The sequence below is a fragment of the Piliocolobus tephrosceles genome, chromosome 14, assembly GCF_002776525.5.
Source record: "Piliocolobus tephrosceles isolate RC106 chromosome 14, ASM277652v3, whole genome shotgun sequence".
Classification (NCBI taxonomy): domain Eukaryota; kingdom Metazoa; phylum Chordata; class Mammalia; order Primates; family Cercopithecidae; genus Piliocolobus; species Piliocolobus tephrosceles.
In genome coordinates, this window is record NC_045447.1 from 65,944,220 (window position 1) to 65,968,215 (window position 23,996).

Below are 23,996 nucleotides of genomic sequence, written 5' to 3' on the forward strand. Positions count from 1 at the left end.
GTCACTGGCTCCTGGGAGCACAGAATCAGTCTGGGCACAGAGGCCTCTTCTCTGCCTAGGCACCAGCAGGGCAGCCCCATCCAAAGGAGGCCAGGGCTGTCCACCAGCCCAGCCAGAGAGCATGAGGGGTCCTCTTTTTACAGTGAGTGTATCACTGGCTGGAAAAAGAAGGAGGAGAAGAGCGACTGTGTCCATCACACTTAGGTCCTCTGGCCTGCCTCTGCCACGTCCAGCTGCTAGGAGCTGGCCTTTGTCCTGTGAGGGGCCACCAGCACTCACTCCAGCCTTGGCTTCTTGGCCTTCTTCTCAGACCTCACCACCTCATCGTGGGCTTTCCGCTTCTCCACCAGCTTGTTGGCTTCTTGGTTTTTCACCTCTTGCCAAACATGATCTTCTGGTACAGGTACTTCTCCCGCTTCTTCATCACCATAATGGCCAGGCATTTGGCTTCCCTCTCCTCCTCCTGGGCTAGCCGCTGCTCATCCTCCAACTTCAAGGTGCCTGTCTTCCCCTTCATTCTCTGCTCCTCCAGGGCTGCCAGCTGGGCCTCTTCCTCCTTTTTTTGAACCAGCCTCTGCATCTTCCTCCTCCTCCTCCTCTTCATTTTCTCCCCCTTCATCACTATCACCTTTGTTGTCATCTTCCTCTTCCTCCTTCTCTTCCGACGCATTCAGGATTCCTGGGTCCCCTCCCTGCTGCAAAGCCAGCAGCCTCAGCTTTTCAGGTGGGATGTAATCTCCTTCCTTCTCGGTCACAAAAGGTGAAAGGTGTGGGGGCAGCTGCACCCCAGGGAAGTACTCTGCCATGGGGAGGAGAAGCCTAGCGTTTACCAAGTCAAACACCCACTAGGGCTGCAGGTAGCACCTGCCAATGTTGGAGGTCTGCTGCCCAGGCCGGTCGAAAATCTGGTGGGTGATGTGAGAGTTCGTGACGTCATAGGTGGCCCCAATGCACAAAGACTTGTCCCAGGACACTTCCCCCAAAAAACTCCTGATGATGAAGGCCAGGGCCTCACGGGGCACCTCTAGGTTCAGGAAGAACTTTAGGCCCTCAGAAAGCTTCTTGTGCTTCTCCTGTGCCTCCAGCTCCTTCCTGCGGTCTTCTCCTGTGCTGACGTCTCCCCATCGGTGGGAAACTCATCCACCTTGGGCTTCTCCTCTGTGGCAGGTACCACCATGCAGACCAGGCTGGCACTGAGGGCTGCCAATTTCTCCATGGAGCTATTGGAGTCCAACGCATGGGTGCCCTCAGTGGCCTTTGCCTCTCTTTGGGCCTGACCCTTGAGCTTTAGTGGGTGGTGGAGGTTGAATCATTGGTAGAGGCAGAAGTTGACGAAGCCCAGCAGGGTGGCCTAGAACTTGGTGAAGGTGGCCGTGACCCTGTAGTCCATGTCTGCTGGGTGGTCATGGGAGAAGGCATAAGTGGTGCTGTCCCAGGACCTTGACCTGGTAGTGAATGCCTTTGATGGACAGAAAGACCTTGTGGCAGGGCATGAGCAGCGATGATGTAGTGCATGAACTCCATGGTGAGTGGTCTGCACATGGCCCTTGCCAGTCTGTGGGAAGGTGGAAAAGAGGAAGCACAGGGAGAAGGCGTTATTCAGGTCCCGCAGGGCATCAATGAACGTGGGGTACCATTCCTTGATGATGTGGTCAAGTTTGTAGTTGGGCTTATTGTCCTTTAGATGGTCTACAGTGTTTCCACTTGCTCTTCCCATAGGCCTTCTGGAGCTTCCTGACTAACACCTTGTATTCTCGGAACTTGTTGACGATGGCTTCATGGAGGAGAAACCTGATGTCTTTGATAAGGTAAAACGTTCGGGCTGATGTAGAACCCTTGTTAACCTTCTTCTTGTGTTTGGGTTCATGGGGATAAATGCCCTTCAGAATGCACAGCCGCCTAAAGTCAGCCAGGCTTAGCTGGAGCTTCTCACGGGCTTTGTTCTGGGTGATGTAGTTGGTGGCTGAGCCTCGTTCATACTTCTTCTTCCCAAGGCCTCCCATGGCTCCATGTTAGGGAGCCGACTAGAGCTGCGCGGATGGACAGCACCACTTCCTCCCAACAAGGTTTTTATTACTAAGAAAGAGAGGAGAAATTAGTAAGCGGGCAAGTTGCCTTCTCAATTCAAACCACCTTTATGATACTCAGTAACTAGAACCCAAGTTGTTACAATTACTAGGTACCTCAGCTTTCTTCTCTGCAAGTTTAGAATGCCAACTTCATTGTTTAGAATAGTATTCTCTTCATTTCTTTCTCTAGCTCAAATATTTAAAATAGCTTCCAATTAATAACTGGAAAATTTTCATTTTCACTAGTGGCATCATATGATAGAAAGAATCAAGTTTAGAAATACCTGAAAATAAGAATGATGACTTCTTATGATCCTGGGTGTTGGTTGGGTTCCTCTGCCAGTCTCACCCAGTCTTACTCATGCAGCTGCAATTAGCTGGAGGGAGGGTCAACTGGAAAATCCCAGATGGATATAAGTCCCACTCGTCTCAGGCAGTATCTGCTGGCTGTTGGTTGTGGCACTGAGGTTCTCCTTCACGTGGCCTCTCATCCTCCAGGAGTCTAGGCCAGCTGCTTTGTGCTCACAGGGCTACTGCATTCCCAGTTGACAAAAACCTATGTTGCAAGGTGTCTTAGGTCCTAGCTTTGGCAACCATGCTGCTCCTGATACATTTCTATCACAAGTCCAGTCCTGAGCCAAGGGTTGGAGAAATAGTCTACATTTCTGTTTGGGAGAAGAGGCAAAGACATATTGAAAAGGGGAATGCTTTCTAGGACAGGAAATTGTGGTCATTTCTTGGTAATTCACACTAGTAGCTACAGGATTTTGGACAAACCACTTAACATGACTGAAATATCAATTTCCTCATCTGGAAAATAGGGTTGGTAATTACCCTGAGGGTATTTCAGAAATAGATGATGTCAGACTTATAAAGTGCCTAGAGTAAAATGATATTTAGTCAATATTAATTCTACCCGATTCAAGGTTCTCCCAGATCCTGCCATACATCCTCCTGACTCTTTGTGGGCCCTGCACTCCAGCTAATCTCTTCATGGTCCTCTGAAGCTACCACTGAGTTTCCCACTTAGTACTTCTGCCATTCCCTTTAATTGAAATGTTTTTCCTTCCCTTCTTAGTCTAAAAAGCTTTATCCATATTTTAGCGTATGAAGTCATTTCCTTAATCAATTTTTGCCTCCTCTGGTCACCATGATTTTTTGGTTGTCTAAATTCTAGCAGCCCTTGTAACTTATGCCACAATCTCGCTCTTTGATTATATGGGTTCCTGTGAATTTTGCATTGCCTTATGGGGTTATTTTCATATTAATACTCTTTACCATTTTAACTGCATGTCACCAACTATACTGTGAAATTCTAAAGAATGGACAATGTAGAGAAGAATGGTGAAACAGAAAGAGACTTGAAGGATTAGTCATACGACCCCAGTTTTAGTCTTTAATGCTTACTAGATGAATAAACATGAGCCAATCACTTAACTTTTCTGAACCTTAGTTCCAGAATCATTAAAAAGATAAAATTTGGAGCCTGCTCAGTGTTGTTGCAAGGATCAGATAAGGGCACAGATAGAAAAGTTTGAGTGCGGTAAAGCATCACAATAAATATTTGGCCTATTGTGATATGTTTAATGAATAATCATTGCATAAATATTAAATATAAATATAAAACACAGGAAACTAGATTTATAGTGTTTATTGGTACAGGAACATAGATGTTCTTTTAATTTACACCCCCTTCACTCCCCAAGGAATCAGTATACCACAGTTTTGGCATCATCAATTTAATGGGTTCAAGTTGAATGAGTCCATCATGTCCAATTATAATTCCAGTTCTCATCATAGTTTAGCAAGAGAGAAAACCTAAGTAGAGGTCAAATATTATTCTAAAATCTTTCTGCTGCAAAGTTTCTTTTGGAGAATATTCTGGAGAAGCCTAAATTTTGGTCAACTGTTTCACAAGTTGGGTGTTAGTGTGCTTACAGTTGAGTTAACTTAAGTACAACAGGAGAAACTTTGTTTTGTATACAGCACTACACGAAGGCCTCTCATCACGATTCAAATAGTTTAAATCCATTGGATTAGAGTGACGTTAGACTTGCAAAAATGTAACTTGTCTGGCTTCTGTGCAAAACTGTACATGCAGACCCTCAAGAGTTGCCCATGTATATTAAAGTATTTCCAGGGATATAGAGCTATGAATTTCAGTATCTATCACATTTATCTTAGGGAAGGTTGTTTTACTGTTGAACAACAAACTCATTGCAATGTGATACATGTTTGTCTTGTTCTGTCCTAAATGGAGGTAGTGAACAGCTGGTCAATATCATTTTTATGACAATTTGAACTTGTTGATAAATTGTCCCTCTTTTCTTCTTTCATCCCAGCTTTCTTAACCTTTCAAGAGAGGTCCTGTTTTACTTTCTCAAAATTACTTTCATTATTATTTTCAGGGCTCAGAGCATTCAGGCCTCAAAGTAGACAGAAATCTCAAATGACACTCAATGTTCATAATGACATTGCTTCTTGTTTTTCCTTTTAATACTGATTGTAATGTGTCCGAGCATTAAATATTTTATTGTTGATGGGAATTCATTTCATGGACTGTAGCATATCATTCCCTTAAAAAAATGGCTCCTTAATGTCTTTCTTTACTTATTTTAGAAGTAATGCATGTTCCTTGTTTAATATGGGAATATATAAGTAAGTACACAAGAGAGAAGTAAAATTGCACACAATCCCTCTATTCATGGATAGCCCCCCATTGAAGTTTTGGCTTCACAGTCTTCAGGAATGGACAGACTAGCTTTTTCTTCTTCTCTGGCAGGGATATCCTCTTTGAGCTACAGTCTTCTGTCCCATCTGACTTTCTGTAATCTGAGTTAGACAGCCATGGCTCGTTGAAGGGTGGACTGACAAGGAATTATGAATTATTAAGAACAAAAAGAGGCTGACTGTGGTGGCTCACACCTGTAATCCCAGCAGTTTGCAATACTTTGGGAGGCTGAGTGGGGCAGATTGCTGGAACCCAGGAGTTTGAGAACAACCTGGGCAACATGGTGAAACCCCGTCTCTACTGAAAATAGAAAAATTAGCAAGCATGGTGGTGCACTTGTAGCTCCAGCTGCTCAGGAGGCTGAGGTGGGACGATCACTTGAGCCCGGGAGGTGGAGGTTGCAGTGAGCCAAGATCACACCACTGCACTCCAGCCTGGGCCACAGAGCGAGACCCTGTATCAAACAAAGCAAAACAAAAAATAATAAATTAGCCAGGCATGGTGATGGTGCATGCCTATAGTCTCAGCTACTTAGGAGCTTGAAGTAGGAGAATCTGTTGGTCCAGGAGTTCCAGGCTGCAGTGAGCTGTGATCACGCCACTGCACTTCAGTGTGGTGGGCAGAGAAAGACTCTGTCTCTAAAAAAAAAAATTCTGCAAATGTGTTGGAAAACTAACATTGTCTCTACTGAGGATCATGTATATACATATGCATACACGTCATATACAATTCTTAGAAATGTGTCTAGGGACACAGTAAGAGCTGAATACATGTTAACTGTTATTATTCCAGTTGCACTAGCTATCCTTTTTTTTTTTTTTTTTTTATTGCTATCATTGTTGTCTTTGTCATCATCATCACTAAATGCATCCTATAGGCTGGGCCTAGTTGAAGACCCTGGTTCATTATAGTGTCTCGTTTCTCTCCAGGACCTCATGGCTTGGTAGGAGTGACAGACACATAATTTTATAAATTGCAGTCTTCAGCATATCTAAAACAAAACAAAATGAAAAACCCAAATGAATAACCCTATAAGCTCCTTAGCTTCCCTTAAATGCCAACTTCCAGGCGTAGCTAATTAGAATATATTGTTTTTTTCTCCACAATGCTTTAGCCATTTTTTACCTTCCTACAGTTTATCCACTTCACATCTCATTATCTCATTCATTATATCATCACTCTTGAACACGTTCATAAAAGAGAAGGTAAAGAAGTTCTTCAGGTCCTTATGTTTTAAATGTTATCTGTCATTAGCTTTTCTACTCACTCATTTAGAAAGAAGGTGCTTGCCTTGTTTACCTACTTTCAATGGTTATAATTAAGAAATGGTCCCATAACTCTTACGGAATTTTTATTGTAGAATTTTTTTTAAATGTGACATCCAAGCCAACAGTCAATCTTGTCAAAGCAGTTAAAAAAGAAAACAATCAAGCTTATTTTCAACTTTAAGACACAATGTTCATTGTCTTTTTTGATATGGCAGCCCCCAAATTTCCTTCTTGTGACTTGTTAGATCCCTTTCGAGAATTTTCTTCAATTTAAACCATTTCAATTCTTATAGACCTTTAAATGTTTATACAGATTGATGGAAATGTGGCATGGTCTACTCTCTATCCTTCCTTCAATTCAATTGTGTCAGTTATTACATTGTGCAAATTAGAAAATTTCATTAATTAAGGAAAGGTCTTTATCCTAAGGGAAGCAGTTGAAGAAGTGAAATGAAATCCACATCTGTTTCCCTCTTCCTTACTCTCTCTTTCCTTTGGTGGTTGTGGGTATTTGTATGTGAATACATAAAAGGTGGCTGATTCAAGGAATTGAGATAGGAAATGGTAGGCTGGGTGAGCAGAGAGTAGATGACACTTAAATGTATTTAATTCACTTTATATTACTAATCATGTGTGTACACATACATTTATTATCCTTTTTGGTGTCCACCAGTTATAGCAGCTAATATCTAGACCTCATTTTGGAAATGAGAAAATGGGGCTGGAAGAAAATGATTAATGTGCCCAGGTTACACAGCTACCAAGTGGAAGGCTCAAAGTCAAAACAACGTTTGTCGTACTCTGAAGCATGTACTCTCTTTACTACAGAAGGACCTTTCTTCAGGAAGCAAAGCCCAGATATTGCAGAGGGTCCCGTAGCTTGCATTTCCTAGTGTGGAGGCTTGTGCATAGAAGGTGTTAAGAAAATGTGTATGGAATTGCTTTGAAGGAAGAATAGGGGGAACATGTTTTAAAAGATATTCCTTGATGAAGAGTCCTGGAAATTGAGAAATCCAAAACCAGGGGTGGGAAAGTCCAAGGCAATTACTTCTGCGAGTGTTAAAAACCTGTTGTGTGTTTTCTTTCTTTGCCGAAGGAGACAGTTGTTTACATTATGGGAGATTGTTCCGGTCCGTACCAAAGAGCTTGTTAAGGGTGACAGACAGGTTTGTTGCACGAATGTGCACTCCAAATTAGATGAATGGTGAAATTATGAAGCAATCAAACGGTAAAGCTTTTAGCAGACTACAGTACATTGCCCTTTTTTGCTACCCCTAGGCCTGTTAGCATAAAAGAGGCCATAAAGATAAACTGCACAATATTATTCAAGTCTCAGAGTTCAACAAACATGGGCAGCCGGCATTTTATGGCAAATGTAGTCAGGATTGCTTAAAGCCACTTGTCTCCCCCACACACTGAGTTAGTCCTGCTTCTTTTTTTCTTTGCCAGGACGATATTAGACAGACTAGGGCAAGTCAAAAAGAGCGAGAAATTCTGGGCGCGGTGGCTCATGCCTGTAATCCCAGCAGTTTGGGAGGCCTAGGCGGGCGGATCACCTGAGGTCAGGAGTTTGAGACCAGCCTGGCCAACATGGTGAAACCCTGTCTTTACTAAAACTACAAAAATCAGCCAGGTGTGGTGGCAGACGCCTGCAATCCCAGCTACTTGGAAGGCTGAGGCAGGAGAATCACTTGAACCCGGGAGGCGGAGGTTGCAGTGAACTGAGATCGCACCACTGCACTCCAGCTTGGGTGACAGAGTGAGACTGTCTCAAACAAAAAGAAAGAGTGAGAAACAAGAACTCCTCTCTTCCCTTTCTTCACAGTCCTTGAGGGGAGGGAAAGAGGTGGGCAGAAAAAACTTCACCCTAGCGTGAAGAAGTGAGTGACAGAAAAGGTTTTTAAGTCAGTCAGATTGGAGAGACTTGTTATCCTAGAAGAAGTTGGAACTTCAAATAGAAGAAAAAGAAGAAGGGGAGTGGCTCGTGCCCAAGTCTAATGTGTCCGCTAGGAAGGAGAATGGCTTCTCTTCACTGGGAAAGGGAAAGGAAAATGCGTCCTCTCACTATGCTGGGGGCTGCACATTACGGGGAGGACAGGTGGAGGGGAGGCTGTTAGCACCAGAAGGAGACCTGGGGAGTCATTGATCCAAGCCTCCCATCTTTTAAGGATAAGATGTACAAGGTTCAGAGATTGCAAGTGACTTGCCTGAGACTGCCCAGCTATTTTATATTCAATTCTGTGCTGTTCTCACCACAGGCATTTTGAGTGAAGGTGGGAGGATAATTGATGTGTACATAAATGTACATATTTTTTAATGGGGTGTAGCTGAGGAGTCCACTACTTGAAAGAGAAAGATGCAAAGATGCTCTAGTTGAAGGTGGGAGTAGAGGTGGTAGGAGTGTCCTGGAATCCCACCCCCTCAGTCTCTCTTTGCCCCCATGGGTCCTAAAAGGTAGGCTCTAGAAGTCCCAGGGATCTAGGGAAAACTTAAGCACCAGAATATTTGATGGATTTTTTCTTTTTCCACCAATCCACTAAAAGTTTTTTTTTTTTCTCGGAATCTTCTCATCTTACCTAATGCAAACACTCTTCTTGTTATGAATGCTGCCTGAGCAGGGACTAGTGCCACGTTTAGAGAGAGGCAGCCATTGCTGACATCGATCTGATCTTATTCTGACCTGGGAGGCATAGACACAGAGACTCTAAGAGGGGAAGTAGCGGCTAGAAAGTGGCAGAGCTGGGACACCATGCTCAGTCTGTCTGATCCAGAGCCCATGATTCTCTCTTCACACTTACACTCTATCTCCAGAACACAGGGTTGGTCCACAGTATTAAAACTTGACTGTACTGTGTCTTTGGACATCTTTCCCCATAAAGGAAAATGATGATATTAAGATGGGGTCTAATACCTTTTTCACTTTAATGCTCTGCATGTTGATATCGTTTATGGTACAAGCTAACAACTCACTTAAAAACAAGAGAGATTGTTTTCCCCAAAATATGCACGTATGGTTTAGATGTTGACATTCTGGAGGCCACGGTCCACAGGTAGTATTTTGTGCATGATTGTTCTTTTTACAGATCACTTATAATCCAAAACCATGTGAAAGGTCTTTTGTTCTTTCATGATCTGTTCAAATCCTACTATCTCCCACACCCCAGCCACCTTATAAATCTGGTCTGTGGCTGTTTGGGGTCTGTTTTATAGGGCTTATTAGGAATAACATTTGAATGTTTCTATGTGGAGCCAAGTCTTGGTCACGTAGGCAGCCCGCCAATTTGTAGTAGCATGGTGCATGGTTAACAACCTAAGCCATCCCAACTGCCCCATGTGGACAGGAGGGGTGGGTGGTTCCTGATATTCCAGGACAAAGTGAATAATTCAGTCCATCATACAGATGTTTGGACCACATAATAGCCAACTGCAGCATAGTTAGTAACATCTGTTGTTTTGTAAAGTCTCCTCCCCCACTCTATTGTCTCTGTTTCACAAGTCCACATTTAGAATATGCTTTGGAATTTGATAGGCCCCATGGAAGTGTGGGAGGCCATGTCTGAGATGCTGGAGTTTCAGGCTCAGTAACCTCCCCCACCCCATCACGGATGGAGAATAGAAACACTGATTACTGTGCAGCTTAGCTGTTAGCTGTTTGCTCCCATGAAGCAGTGATTTGTTTATAAAATGGTGTGATTTCTCCTGGAGAAAAAGAAACAAAACCAAACCCAACTGCTATTTTTAGAGACATTTTTAAAATGAAAGGGCTATGACAGTAAACCCACCCAGCCAGGAAGACTATACGTGAGCTTTCCAAATCTGTCCACTACAGTAGGAATTTGAAAGCACCACCACAAATTGCTTTTCACTTTAGCCAGGATGCTGATTATGATCCCCTGGCTCCATGCTGCTCTCCTATTACTTGCACATGAATTTAGTTACCCCCTATTTTAATTACATGTGTAGAGCAAGTTTTATGTTCTCTTCTCTGACTACTCATAAACTTCACAGAGATCACCTCAAACCATATTGTTCTTAAAATAGCCTGTGCCTCCTGTCGTTGTAGCAATACCAAATGACACTTTCTTGACCCAGCCCTGTTGTATTAAGTACATTAGGCTCCCCGCAGGCATATTCTTCCAAACCTCAGTGTAGTTTGAGTTAAGCTTGTCCCTAGTCATGGAGCTCTATGTCTAAAACATACCATTAGAGAAACATGATCGGCAACAGGCGTAAGTGGGATTTCAGTAGCATCCTCTGAACCCACACATTACGTGTTTGAGTCAAAACCATGGGCGCCGGGGTGGTGTTTATTTTGCTTGTTAGCTATGATAAAAAAAAAAAAAAAAAAAAAAAAAAAGAGCAAGGATTTCACACGTTCCCATCCCCCAGGTATATTTTCCTTTCTGTTCTAGGCTGTCATTTTGTGGCTTGAGAACCACAGGATGTACCTTTTGTAATTACGTGAGAATTTTGATTTCAGCTGACATGAAAGTCCAGCCACAATATTAAATGTCACACAAACCTTCACATTTAGAAACTCCGTATAAAGAGAACACTCTATGTTTTATAGCGAGGTTGTACTGTTACAATTATCCTTTCCCCGCTTTTTGCTCCAGATTATTTGACTGCAATGGGAAGCAATATAAATCAGTCGCTGGCCACATAATAACTACTCAAGTCTTCCTTTCACGCTCTTAAAAATACAGAAGAAGAATATCATCCCTCTAGCAGATTGTTGATAAATCAGACTCTAGCGATAATATTTCAAGTGACACGGCCATAAAATATGAGTCCTGAGTGCTTTCCTTCCTGAAATTTCACTAATTGTAACATAATTCACCAACACACTGTTTTTTAAAAAAAATCACATAAACAGGCCAGCACAAAAAGTTGTTTTAATAAGGGAGTAATATCATATCCCTGTGTTTTTTTAGAAAGCAAGTATTATTGACCCAGCTGACTGTCACTAGTGGGTAAAGGGCTATTTGACTCCAGGGTTCTGATGTGTTTCTCTAATTCCTCGTGGCTCTCTGGGGGATGAACATAATGGTTTATACCTCAGACAACCTGGGAATCATCATGAAATAATTCTAAACTGTAGTGAATCTTGGAATTTATCTCTATGCTATTATACAATTGAATAGGAAGAGAAGAATCCAATGGGTACTTTTCTCTTTTGTTGTTCCTAAGGCTAGGTCATCAGTATGACTAGTTTGCAAACTCTTCCCTTCCACCCCAAAATCCATGACTTTGACGACTTATTTAATTTTTATGTATAAGTTTGTTAAGTTTTTAGAATTCTTGGGTCTTCTATGGTAATTCTTACTTCTTTGAGAAAAAAAGTAAACTTCTTTGGGAAAAAGGAATTCAGAATGAAAACAGATGTTATACAATTCATGTGCTTGACAATAATTTCTCTTTAAAATAACAATAAAATCCATAGCTCAATGTCAGAGAAGCTCATATCAGTGGTTCTGATGAAAAACACTTGAGTATTTCTCTGATGGTGGATCATGGCAGCAGAACTGTTGATGATACTCTACTATGAGTTGAGTTATAGTCCTCAGTTAAGTAACTGGTTATCTAGTTTTCTTTTTCTCTAAGATTTGTTGAAAAGTCTCAGTTAAGTGAGCATGAAGGTTTCTAGGTATGCATGTGAGGTATGCGGGGATTGCCCACTGTTCATAGAGTTGTAGACTAGAGACCATATGTGCAGCAAAGCATGGATGCCTGCAATGTCCTTGGCTGGAAATGCTGGGTCAGGGCCTAGAATTGTTCCAGAGCCTTTCCTCTTGTGGTTGCTTGGTTTCTAATTTTGGTTTCTAACTGTACCAGCCATATTACCACAAGACCACAGCGGTAAGGTGGCATTGGGAAGAAAGGAAATAAGTCTGTCAGATCCCTCCACTTCCTGGTAGATAGATGAAATGACTCCATTATACTTTAGTCGTAGGTTTTATAACTTGGAAAAGGATTCATAGGCCATGTATCTAATTTCCCCAGACTCCTCTTCATGTTGCCCATCAACCCAAACAGCCACATTTCATAGATGAGAAAATAATTCAAAGAATCAACATTTCTTGCCCAAGTTAAAACACCTAATTTTTTCTTTCTTCTTTCTTCAATTTTGAAAGGAAGAAGGAGAGTCAAGAGTGGTTCCTACTGAAAAGGATTGGGAGCTAGAAGATAGTTCATGTAATTTCTCAGGGCCTTGTTTTCTTTATCTGTAGCAGGAAGACTAGATAATATGTGAGATCTCTTCTAGCTCTAAGGTTCTGTGTTGTTTGTTTGGGGCCTGAGAAAATAAAACTGATTTTGGGAAGAGGAGAGAAAGAGAGAGAGAGAGGAAGGAAGGAAGGAAGGAAGGAAGGAAGGAAGGAAGGAAGGAAGGAAGGAAAGAAGGAAGGCAGGCAGGCAGGCAACTGTTTTTGAAGGAAGAAATAAAAAAATCGTAATGCATGGGAATGAAGAGGAACTCAGAAATAGTACCTGAGTTGAGCTTTTCATAAAGACCTGAAACTTAGGAAAAGTGAGCTTGGTTCTTTTCCTCTGAAAATTGTGGGAGAAGTTAAAAAAAATTAGGAAAGAACTATAGGCATAGAATAAAAACAAAATTTCATTATAAACCTGACCAGTGGATAACAAGAAAGAACATTTTATAGATGCTAAGTTGAAGTACAGATAGAACTCCAGTATAGCATAATTTCCTCTTGTTCAGTATTTTCTCAAGATTTCTACTTAAAAATACTGGAAGTATAAAAAGATATATGGCTTCCTTCAGATATAATAGGTATAAAGAGGTGATGGACATATCTTGGAGTTATCATTTGAATGATGAAGAAATGTTTGATTGATAAAGTTGTTTACAAAATTTATAAAAAGACACCGGGTGCAGTGGCTCACACCTGTAATCCCAGCAGTTTGGGAGGCTGAAGTGGGTGGATCACTTGAGGTTAGGAGATCGAGACCAGCCTGGCCAACAAGGTAAAATCCCATCTCTACTAAAAATACAAAAATTACCTGGGTGTGGTGGCACATACCCGTAATCCCAGCTACTTGGGAGGCTGAGGCAGGAGAATCACTTGAACCTGGGAGGTGGAGGTAGCAGTGAGCCGAGATTGTGCCCCTGTACTCCAGCCTGGATGATACAGTGAGACTCTGTCTCAAATAAAATAAAATAAAATAAAATAAAATAAAATAAAATAAAAAGAGTTGCATATGCAGTATTTTTTCATGCTGGCCAGCCCAATAGAAGTCTCCTATCCTCACTTTTGGATCTGTGTAGCCCATTGAACCAAGAAAGTCAGAGAATGAAGCAGAATGTAGGAGAAGATTACTAACTCAGTGATCACCAGGAAGCTTACAACACTCCAGCTGAATTTTGATAAAATTCAAATAATCATTTTCTTTACTTATGAGATAGATTTGCCTAAACCAATTTATACCTGTTTTTCGTGCTTTTTAAATGTCTGACCTAATCTTTTGATGTAAGTTCGGTACTGACATACATAATGCAAACGTCATTCTAATAGTTTTGTGGGAATGAAGATGTTGGTCATCTGTCATGGATAATGTATACTCAGATTCCTTTTTAGTTACCATCACAACAATTCTTTAGATAGGTACCTTTCCATTTTGTTGATGAAGAAACTGAGGCTCAGAGGATTTACATAACCTGCTCAAGGTTACTCGGTGACTAGGGTTTTAATCGAAATGTACATGACTTCAAAATCTTTAGGATTTCCAAGTTACTCATCGGAGCTGAGAAAATCCAGAAAAGACTGTGAATCCGAGATCAACATTTTTAAGATGCTGAAGGCATTTCCAAGTGAACAATTAACTTGTCCTTAAAGCCATTTTTTAGGAAGCTATTTATAGTTGGGCACCTGAGAAACACTTCTCTCCTACTGAAATCATTTCTTCAGTGGCCTCATACCAACAAAACCATATGAAGGAATATGACCCCATTTTCCTAGCTTGTGCTCCAGAATGTTTGAATCCATTGACTGTTACGTATGTGGGTGTAAAAATGATAAGAACGATGACCAATTAAAAGCTAGAGCAATTACTTAACCTGTGGTTAAAATCCACAACATCATCCTAGCAAAAACTCTTAAAAGCATAAGATAGTATAAGTAGAGGAATATTTTGCAACCTCTGTGTATACTTTTTTGTTTTAAGTAAGGAAAAGGGTACTAAAAAGTACGCTGCATACAAATTTCACCTTATGGCTGAGGTCTGTACTTCAGTGCTCTCAAGGAGGGAACCGAGGAAGTAATGCATGGGGAGGTGCTGAAATGTGACTGATCTTCAAAGGCATTTTGCTGTATGTTAGGAGGCCAAGCTTGCACTGAGATAGCTCCTCCAGTTGCTGATAAACTCAGAAAAGAGGAAGAAACCAACATATTCTCTATCTGCCTTCACAGCATGACTTAGAACCATACGTAGTTATAGCTAGAAGGTCTTTTCCCTGACAACTCCCTTGTTTTACAGATAAGGCCTGGAGAGGTAAAGCAACTTTTCCAAAGCAATACAGTCAGCTAATGGAAGAGCTGGGAGTAGAAGCCAGAACTAATGAAGCCTAAATTCAGTGTTCATTTGGATTGACGTAGTGCAAAGAAACCTTACAGGAGGAAGATTGGGGAAGGAGTGAGAGCAGGCTACAATTTGAAGGCCGATCTAAAACAGATGCACTGAACTAACAAATTTATAACAAGTTTCAGTGAAGCTAAAGTAGAAGGGGCTAAGTCATTAACCTTGCAAAGAGAAATTTATAAGCACTGACTAAACTTGACCTTAAGCCAATCACGTGTTTCCATTTCCCAGTGTCCCAAGAACACATAGATGAATGCACACAGGCACCACAGCGCCACTTCAGACGTCTCTCTGCAGAAATATGAGTTAGAGACACACTGCAGGAAGTGTTGATGATAACATTTCCTAATAGGCCCTGTGTTTTCTTTAATAAAAAATAATTTTGGTGAAATCAATCATTGCAGAAAAAAATAACATTAAATGATTCATAAATAAGAAGGCCTGCCCACAAATTAGAACTCTGTTGCAGGTTAATTGTCTCCTGTAGCTTGGAAACACAAACCCTCTATTTTCTCAGAAGGCACTGTGGAAAACATTACTGCTATCTCCTGATGCTCACAGAGCCCCTCTCTTCCTGGGTACATGGGAAGATTGTACTTCTTTCTCTCTCTTAAATTAGTCTTGGCTGTATGACTTGCTTTGGACAACGAAGTGAAAGAGGGAATGGGTTATGCGGCTTCTGGGCTGCTTAAGAGCCAGTGTGTATGTTTCTGTTTTTACCTCTCTAGGCTGCCTGGGCCAATGGCTGCTTCATTAGTTCAGAACCCACCATCAAATTAAGATGTCACAGAGCAGAGCTTCAGTCAATGTGGGATGGACATATAGTACGAGAAAGAAATAATTGTTTTGTCATTTTAAGTGGCTCCGATTTTGGGATGGTTTTGATAGCATAATTTAGTTAATCCTGATGAGTAAAGCATCCTTGATAGGCTCATGCTTGTTAGCGATAACATGGTTTCTGTAAATGTCTAAGCATTTGCATGTATTTGTTGAAAAACATAGAGAGGTCAAGAGTTAGTTCTCTCACTGTGCCTGAGAAAAATTGCATAATCATAATATCTTCTTCCCTTGGATGGTGCTATAGTTTGTAAAGACCTTTCTCAGAAATAACTTTTCATTTCCGTCTTACATCTGTGAGATAGATAGCTTGGGTGACACAGTTTTTTTGTTTTTTGTTTTTTTATTCAGGTGGGGAAACTAAGATTCAGAGAGTTTAAATGACACATCTACAATTGGAAGGTGGCAAGAGGACTATGCTCCATTCACTATGATATTCTGCCTCTGGTCTTCAAATAGGTTGAGACAACTTTTTCAGTTAATTCTCCTTGTAAGGTGATGGAAGTTTGGAGGAACTATCCAACAACAAATATATTGTATCTCGGGGGATACTAAATTTTATCTGACCCTGTTATGAAACAGGTTCACCATGTATGGGTTACTCTAGCACTTACATGAGTGTGGTGAGACAGAACTCTCATACAAGCTAAGCAAAGCAACTTTATTACTCACAGATTAAACAGCAAGGAACAACAGAAACCTCAGATTCACCACACACTTATTTCCCAAGGCTGAGAAAAGCCGCTCAGGGCAGATGGGGTCTCATCTGTGTGTGATCCACATCACACTGCAGCTGAGGTATCTCCAAAGCATTCTGCATTGGGTTTTTGTGTCCTGGGGGGACACTAGGATCACTGGACCAAAGTGTTGCAGGACATCATGTTCTAGGAGGGATGGGAACAAATCTGTTCCAGGCAGTTCCTCCTTATCTCAGCATGTTGCACTCTTAGCACATTCTACAGTGATTCTCAGGGTTATGTGTGAGAAGTGGGGAGAGCTGGGTCAGCCAAAGCCATCAGGGTGCCCATCACCATGATTAACATGTGGTGGGACTCAATATATATGGCCGCAGTTTCCCTTCTAATGTGAGCCATATCCTTTCTCTTCACATTCCACCTTAGTTCCCACCTCAGTAGCTAACTTCTGCCTTTCATCAAATATGCTTGAATTTTCTCATTGAGTGGATAGAGACTGTTATCTCCCAATTAAAACAAATACTTCCTGGCTAACCACATGTCTAGAGTTCATATGAGTGTGTAAGTGATAGCTGTGGCAGGCAATCTCTAAGATGACCAAGCAGTCCTTACCTCCTGGTGTTGCCTTGTTTAATGTCTTGTTTAATTGGGAGACTACTATCTCACAGTTAAAACGAATACCTCCTGATTAACCACATGTCTAGAGTTCATAGTAGTGTGTAAGTGATAGCTGTGGTAGGCAGTCTCTAAGATGGCCCAGTGGTCCTTGTCTGCTGGTATTGCCTTGTTTAATGCCCTTACCTTGAGTGCATGCTGGGCTTCTTGACCCAATTCTGACAAATAGAATATGGCAGAAGTGATGGAGTGTCATTTCCAGATTATTTCTGTAACAGCGGTGGCTTTCATCTGGGGCATGTTCAAACTCTCCTCGCTCAGAACACCAACTCCCATGTCATGAGGACATTCAGGCAGTCTTTGGAGAGGTCCACATAGCAAGAAGCTGAGCCCTGGCAATGGCCACATGAGTGATCTTGGAATCAGATTTTTCAGCTACAGTTAAACCTTGACATGACTGCGGCCCTGGCTGACAGCTTGATTGACAACCTCATGAGAGACCCTGAGCCAAAGACACCCAGTTAAGTTGTGCCAAATTCTTGGCCCATAGAAACTGTGAGAGTATAAGGGCTTGTTGTTTTAAGCTGCTAAGTTTTAGGGTCATTTGTTGTGCAGCAATTGATAGCTCAGGTAAAGCCAAACCCCTTATGAGTGCAAGTTTTAATGGGCAAGGACCTCAGGTAGGGAGGGCAACTCCATAAGGGAAGGAGCCCTTAAAATAATGAAGGTGCACATGGAACATCATTTGCCTATTGCTCACTTTCATCAAACACTTTTCATCCCAATTTTTTTTAGGTTATACAAATATAAAAGTTATGGTATTTTGAAATGCACAGACAGGGATTGCTGAACTAACCTAGTGCAGCTCTTTGCACTTTACAGAAAACCAAGACCCTGAGAGGATAACTTAATGTGTTCCATGTCACATAATAACCCAGTTTTAGGGCTTGAAGACTAGGTTTTCCAACACCTATTCCAGTGTTCTCTCAGTTGTATCATGCTTCTTTCCTGTTCACAGTTACAAAAAGAAAAGAAAGTTTAAAATTAACCATTGCAATTCCACAAAGATTATTAAACGTCTCTCATTTTAATAAATGTCAAAAACTGACTTTCAAAGACTTTTAAAATAGTTTGTATAGAACACAGTCATTCATTCATTAATTCAGCAACTATGTATTGAACATTTACTATGCTCCAAGCATTGTACTAGACACAGGGGTTAACTAGGGTGGTAAAAACATTTGGAGACACCAAAAGAAGCAGCCCATGAATCTTGTCTGTTTTATCAGTGGTGTTTTCTTTTGTCATCATAGGTAAATGTATTTGTTCCCATAGACAGAAATCATGTAAAGGCTCAATTATTCAATATTAATATTGATCTGAAACTTTTAAAGTTTCCTTAGAAAGTTGATTGTGGTTTCACACTGAGAGTGGGTAAGGAAGGCTTTTTACAGTGGCTCCAGTCAGAGCAATGTTCATGTTTCCAGGTATTCCTTCCTGAAGTGGGAGAATGCCCTGGCCTACTTAGACCCTCTTAATTGGAGATAGAGATATTATCTGCATAAGTCCTATGGTTTTACTTGAATTATTAGGAGCTAAGTAAATTCTTAAAAAGAAAATAATGTGAGATACTCTCTGATACATCTTGTGAGCCTCGATGTTCTAGAAGTGAAATAGCATGGGTCTCTGGAGTAAAAAACCCTGGAAGCAGTGTTGACGTGATGCATTTTTGCTAAGTGCCACAGGTCAGGGCACCTAATTTGCTCCTTGCAAAAAATGAGGATAGTAATTATAACATTTGGCTGTGAGAAGTGCTTTGTAAGCTAATAAATAGCCTTCAACTTCAATAATAAGTTCTCTCTTTTTTTTTGGCGGGGGGACAGAGTTTTGCTCTGTCACCCAGGTTGGAGTGCAGTGGCGCAATCTCGGCTCACTGCAAGCTCTGGTTCCCGGGTTCACACCATTCTCCTGCCTCAGCCTCCCAAGAAGCTGGGACTATAGGCACCCGCCACCACGTCCGGCTAATTTTTTGTATTTATTAGTAGAGATGGGGTTTCACCATGTTAGCCAGGATGGTCTCGATCTCTTGACCTTGTGATCCACCCGCCTCAGCCTCCCAAAGTGCTGAGTTTACAGGCGTGAGCCACCATGCCCGGCCTTTTTTTTAAAATATATTTTTATAGTTTAATTTTATTTATTTATTTATTTATTTATTTATTTATTTATTTATTTATTTTGAGAGGGAGCCTTGCTCTGTTGCCCAGGCTGGAGTGCAATGGCACGATCTTGGCTCACTGCAACCTCCACCTCCCAGATTCAAGCGATTCTCCTGCCTCAGCCTCCCCCAGTAGCTGGGATTACAGGCATGCACCACCATGCCCAGCTAACTTTTGTACTTTTAGTAGAGATGGGGTTTCACCATGTTGGCCAGGCTGGTCTCGCACTCCTGACCTCAAGTGATCCACCTGCCTCAGCCTCCCAAAGTGCTGGGATTACAGGTGTGAGCCACTGCGCCTGGCCTAATAAGTTCTCTAATTTCCCAATTATAAGATGTCTGAAAGTTAAGAAGAGGAGGTGATCCATTTTTAATCTTTCATAGTCTCTAGGACTATGCCTAAGACTTAGTGGGTACTCACTAATTGTTTGTTGAAAAGCCACTGATTAATAATAGTGATAATTTTGGAGCACCTGCCACATGCCAGGTGATGTCTTAAACACTTCACTTGTATTAGCTTTTGATTCCTTATAGTGATGCCATAAGTTAAATACTATTATTATCACTATAATATGGAAAGGAAAACTGAGGCAGAGAGAAATTGAGTAATTCCTACAGTAACATAGGCAGAGCTGGAATTGAAACTCATATAGTCTGGCTAACTGCCAAGATTTACTTCCCCTCCATAAGAATTGTGTATACATTTACTTTTTCTTATTAGAAGAAATATAGACAGAAAGAAGAGTTAGTTCCCTTACGTTGAATTAATAGATATTTCTTTTAAATGAGTTTTTATCCAATATCCAAAAGAAAGCAAAACCAAACAAAAACCAAGCCAAACAAAAACAATTCCAACAAGTCAATCCAGACAAAATCATACTGAGACATCTTCAGCCGAGGCTTCTGGTTGAATGTACCATTGACAACGGTCATTTAGTGTGTTGAGATGAAACTGAGGACCTTTCATCTGGGAAAATATCTGAGAGGCAAGAAGAAGCAGACTGTGAGTTGTTAACTGTGCTTGAAAATCATACAGATGGAGGGTCTTGGGTGAGTCTTCGGATTCTAGCCTGCTTATCTTCAGTCACAGTGAGTATATAATGACAGAAGAATCAATTGAAAGACTGGGAAAGACCTGTCACATAGGCAAATGACAGAACAATTGTGAACAATGTAGAAGAGAGGGAAAAGGGAGGTGAAGAGGCAGCTAACATGTATTGAATGCAAGTTATGCTGAACATCTATAGTCTTATTTAGTATTCATTGCAATAGATGAGGTAATGCTAAACACATCTTGCAGATAAGAAAGCTCAGGATCAAAGAGGTTAAGTAATGCTACCATGAAGCATTCTCAGCTGGGAAGAAAAACCAGCCTCCTCCGCTTACTCCCAAGCCTGTGAACTTTCCATTCTGCTGCTAGTAACCTCTGTTCTACCTCTCACTAAACTGCAGACTTGTAAGAAGCTACTGCTGAGCCGGAAGATTACTACAAAATGGTCAAGAAAACATTGCTATTATGTTGGGGAAAGAGGGAGGAACAAAAGGGCTAATAGAAAAGGAAGAAAAAACCAACCAATGGAAACCACGAAAGACTGTGAGTCAGAGAAAAGCCTTTATGATTTTGACAAAGTGTAGAAAAAAGAAAATGGTACTCCTGAGGCGTGGATTTTCCAAAAGAAGGGTTTCTGATTCTAATAATCCTATTAAAAAGCAGAGGAAAGCTCTAGGAAACCTCAGATACCCTTTTATCAAAGATGGCTACTTTCTTTTTGCCTTTTGTCATTCCATCTCAATTCCCTTTCTTTTGCTCTGGGTCACTGTTTTGGATCTTCCTGTTTTGCCTAAGCCATAGCTCAGTCTTTGACTTTTTGGCCCCACTCTTTAAATAGTGGTTTTGCCAAGAGCAAATTGCCCAAGATGTTAGGTCAGTGGTCACCAAAGCTGATCCACAGGTTAGATGCAGCCCATGGTGAGGTTGTTGGTGCCCTGTGGTAGAATGAGAAAAACTGGAACAATCGAGTGAGCTTTTCATAACACTGAATACATTCCACACTGACTGTCGTTTTTCCTGAGATTACGTTCTTCTTGGTTGTTTGATGTTTCAGCATTTGCTGTTTTATGAAATGATGGTGAGACTAGACAATTCCCCTTAAATACTTTTTTAAAAATTAAAATGGCCTGTGAAATCAATTTGAGAGACAGACATGCCTAGTCCATTGGAAAGAGTCTGATCATGGACACTGATTAAAACTCAGAAAAATATCTCAATGGGGAGCTATTGATATTTTTAATAAAAGAGTTCACAGGTTGTTTTAAAGATTAAGTTAATTATATATGACACCCCTATTGCTTCATCTGGTATATCGTTGGCATTTAAGCAATATATATATTTCTTCTCCCTTGAATCTCTCTTCTTTGATATGTGGGGCATGTTTGTGCATAACGTGAGTTTTGGCCTTCTTGGCCCTGGCCCACTAAATGCCAATAGTAAACCCCAGCTTCAGTTTTGATGACCAAAATGCTCCCACACTTTTACTAACCTTCCCAGTGGAGTAGGTTTTGGGAATCAATAGAAGAGGCTGGTTTTGTATCTCATCTCAGAGTGCTTTGTGCTAGCATTACTTAACCTCTTTGGGTCTCAACTTTCTTATCTGAATGGGCATTACTGAAGGCCCAAGTGGGGTTCTGCAGAGCATCTTATAATAACCTATTATTATGCTCCATTCCTGCTAGAGAGAAACAAGCATATGCAGAGGCAGATAATATTGTCCCATTTTGGTCATCAAATACTTGCTACAGTAATATACTTTAAACTGCTAATACCCAAAACACCCTTAAAATAAGAAGGAGCATGAATTGGGCAGTGTCATTTTTCTTATAAAATGTATAGACAATAATCCAAGTTTTCTCACCTTTTATTTAATGCTATAATGGTCTTTGTTTTAGGATTTGCTTCTGCTTCAAATCCTGCCATGATACAGTCAACCATTTTCTCTCTTGTGCCATACAATGCCATATATGTACTGTAATATGCCAAAATATGTAAAACACTTGGTACAGTGTCTGGCACATGGAGGTTGCTCAATATGTGTTATTAGATGAGCAGGTGAATGGCCACTGCACAATATCAAATATATTCTACTGGGAAATGTCTAAAGAAATCACATGGATGCAAGAGAGGAGTTTAGACTCATTCATAACTATGTGATCGTAAATTCCCACTCTTATCTCCAACACCAAGAAGGTGGATTTACTTCTTCCCTACATAGTTCTCTGATTGAACATTGTCCCTTGTTTGCTTACCTTTTTTTTTCTCTTTATATGCTCAACTTGATTTTATTTTAAATCCATTTTGCCAGTGCCTGGGATTTTGTTGGAGAAAGAAAGCATATATGAATTTCCTTTTGCTTGAACCCTACAAGAACTAATTCTTACCATTCCTGAGACTAAATCCTTTTCACCTGTTTTCTTTTCTGAGTTGGGCATGGATGTGAGCGTTGAGGGGGCATAATTTTTGGGGTCCTAAAACTTTCTCCTTCCTCTGCCCCCATGTGTGTGCATGTGCGTGTGTGCACACACACACAAACACATTCACAATGAGTTTGGTTCAGAGGTCTTAGACCATGTAGGAAAGCAATAAATGGACATGAAATGACACATAGTTTGGACACTGTCAAGAGTCCAGCTGCACAGCAGCTCAGCATCTGGGTCAGTAGGAAAGAAATTAATGTTCATTGTGCTACATCCTGTCTGTTAAGCACATCTCATTCTTTCTCCAGAGAACTCTGGAGTGTTATCATGGCAGCGTAGAGGAGAGGGAGGCTGAAGACTAGCCTTTGTTGAACACAGCACAATTAGCCCTTGTTGTCAAGCATCTCTCTAGATGCTTTTATATCACTTCACAACTCTCTAAGGCAATTATATGATTCTTGTTTTACAGACATAGAAACTGACTCTCAGAGGTTAAGTTGCTCACTCCAGATCCCCCATTGAGAAGCAGAGAAGGCTGGATTTTGAACTTTATTTACCATTTGTGTGTTACTACTGTGTATTATGTGTATTTATTTCTTGTTTTTGTTTGTTTGTTTGTTTGAGAAGGAGTTTTTCTCTTGTCACCTGGGCTGGAGTGCAGTGGTGTGATCTTGGCTCACAGCAACCTCTACCTCCCTGGTTCAAGCGATTCTCCTGCCTCAGCCTCCTGAGTAGCTGGGATGACAGGCGCCCGCCGCCATGCCTGGCTAATTTTTTGCATTTTTAGTAGAGACATGTTTTTGCCATGTTGACTAGGCTGGTCTCAATCTCCTGACCTCAGGTGGTCCACCCACCTCGGCCTCCCAAAGTGCTAGAATTGCAGGCGTGAGCCACTGTGCCCCGCCAGTTTTCCAGGGATAGTTCCAGTTTATGCCTGTTGTCCCGGTATAGTTATTAATAACAAGTCTCACCATTTGTCTTGGTATGCACAACAAATTATAAGATCCTCTTACCCTTTCCTCTTGTGTGTTCTTCCCCTCTTGTTCAAGTGGGGGGTGGGAAGGGGCTGGGTGATTATGGCATCCATTGATGGCCTCTCTGCATTACAGATATCTTTTTGTTGTTGTTGTTGTTCAAGACAGAGCCTGGCTCTGTCACCCAGGCTGGAGTGCAATGCTGTGATATCGGCTCACTGCAACCTCTGCCTCCTGGGTTCAAGCAATTCTCCTGCCTCAGCCTCCTGAGTAGCATGTGCCACCATGCCCAGCTGATTGTGTGTTTTTAGTAGAGATAGGGTTTCCCCATGTTGGTCAGGATGGTCTTGAACTCCTGACCTCAGGTGATCCGCCTGCCTCGGCCTCCCAAAGTGTTAGGATTACAGGCATGAGCCACTGCATCTGGCTGCATTGCAGATATCTTAGTGTTCCTTCTGTTGTGGGTTGCCTATGTGGTTCTTCGAGAGTCTCTGTAGACTTCTCACTCCACAGTTTCCTGACTTGG

At 41.4% G+C, this 23,996-nt stretch overlaps 1 pseudogene; it reads right to left on the reverse strand.

Moving 5' to 3' along the window:
• Window positions 1–275: 275 nt before the first annotated feature.
• LOC111543401 lies at window positions 276–2,003 on the reverse strand (annotated as a pseudogene).
• Between the last annotated feature and the right edge of the window lie 21,993 nt (window positions 2,004–23,996).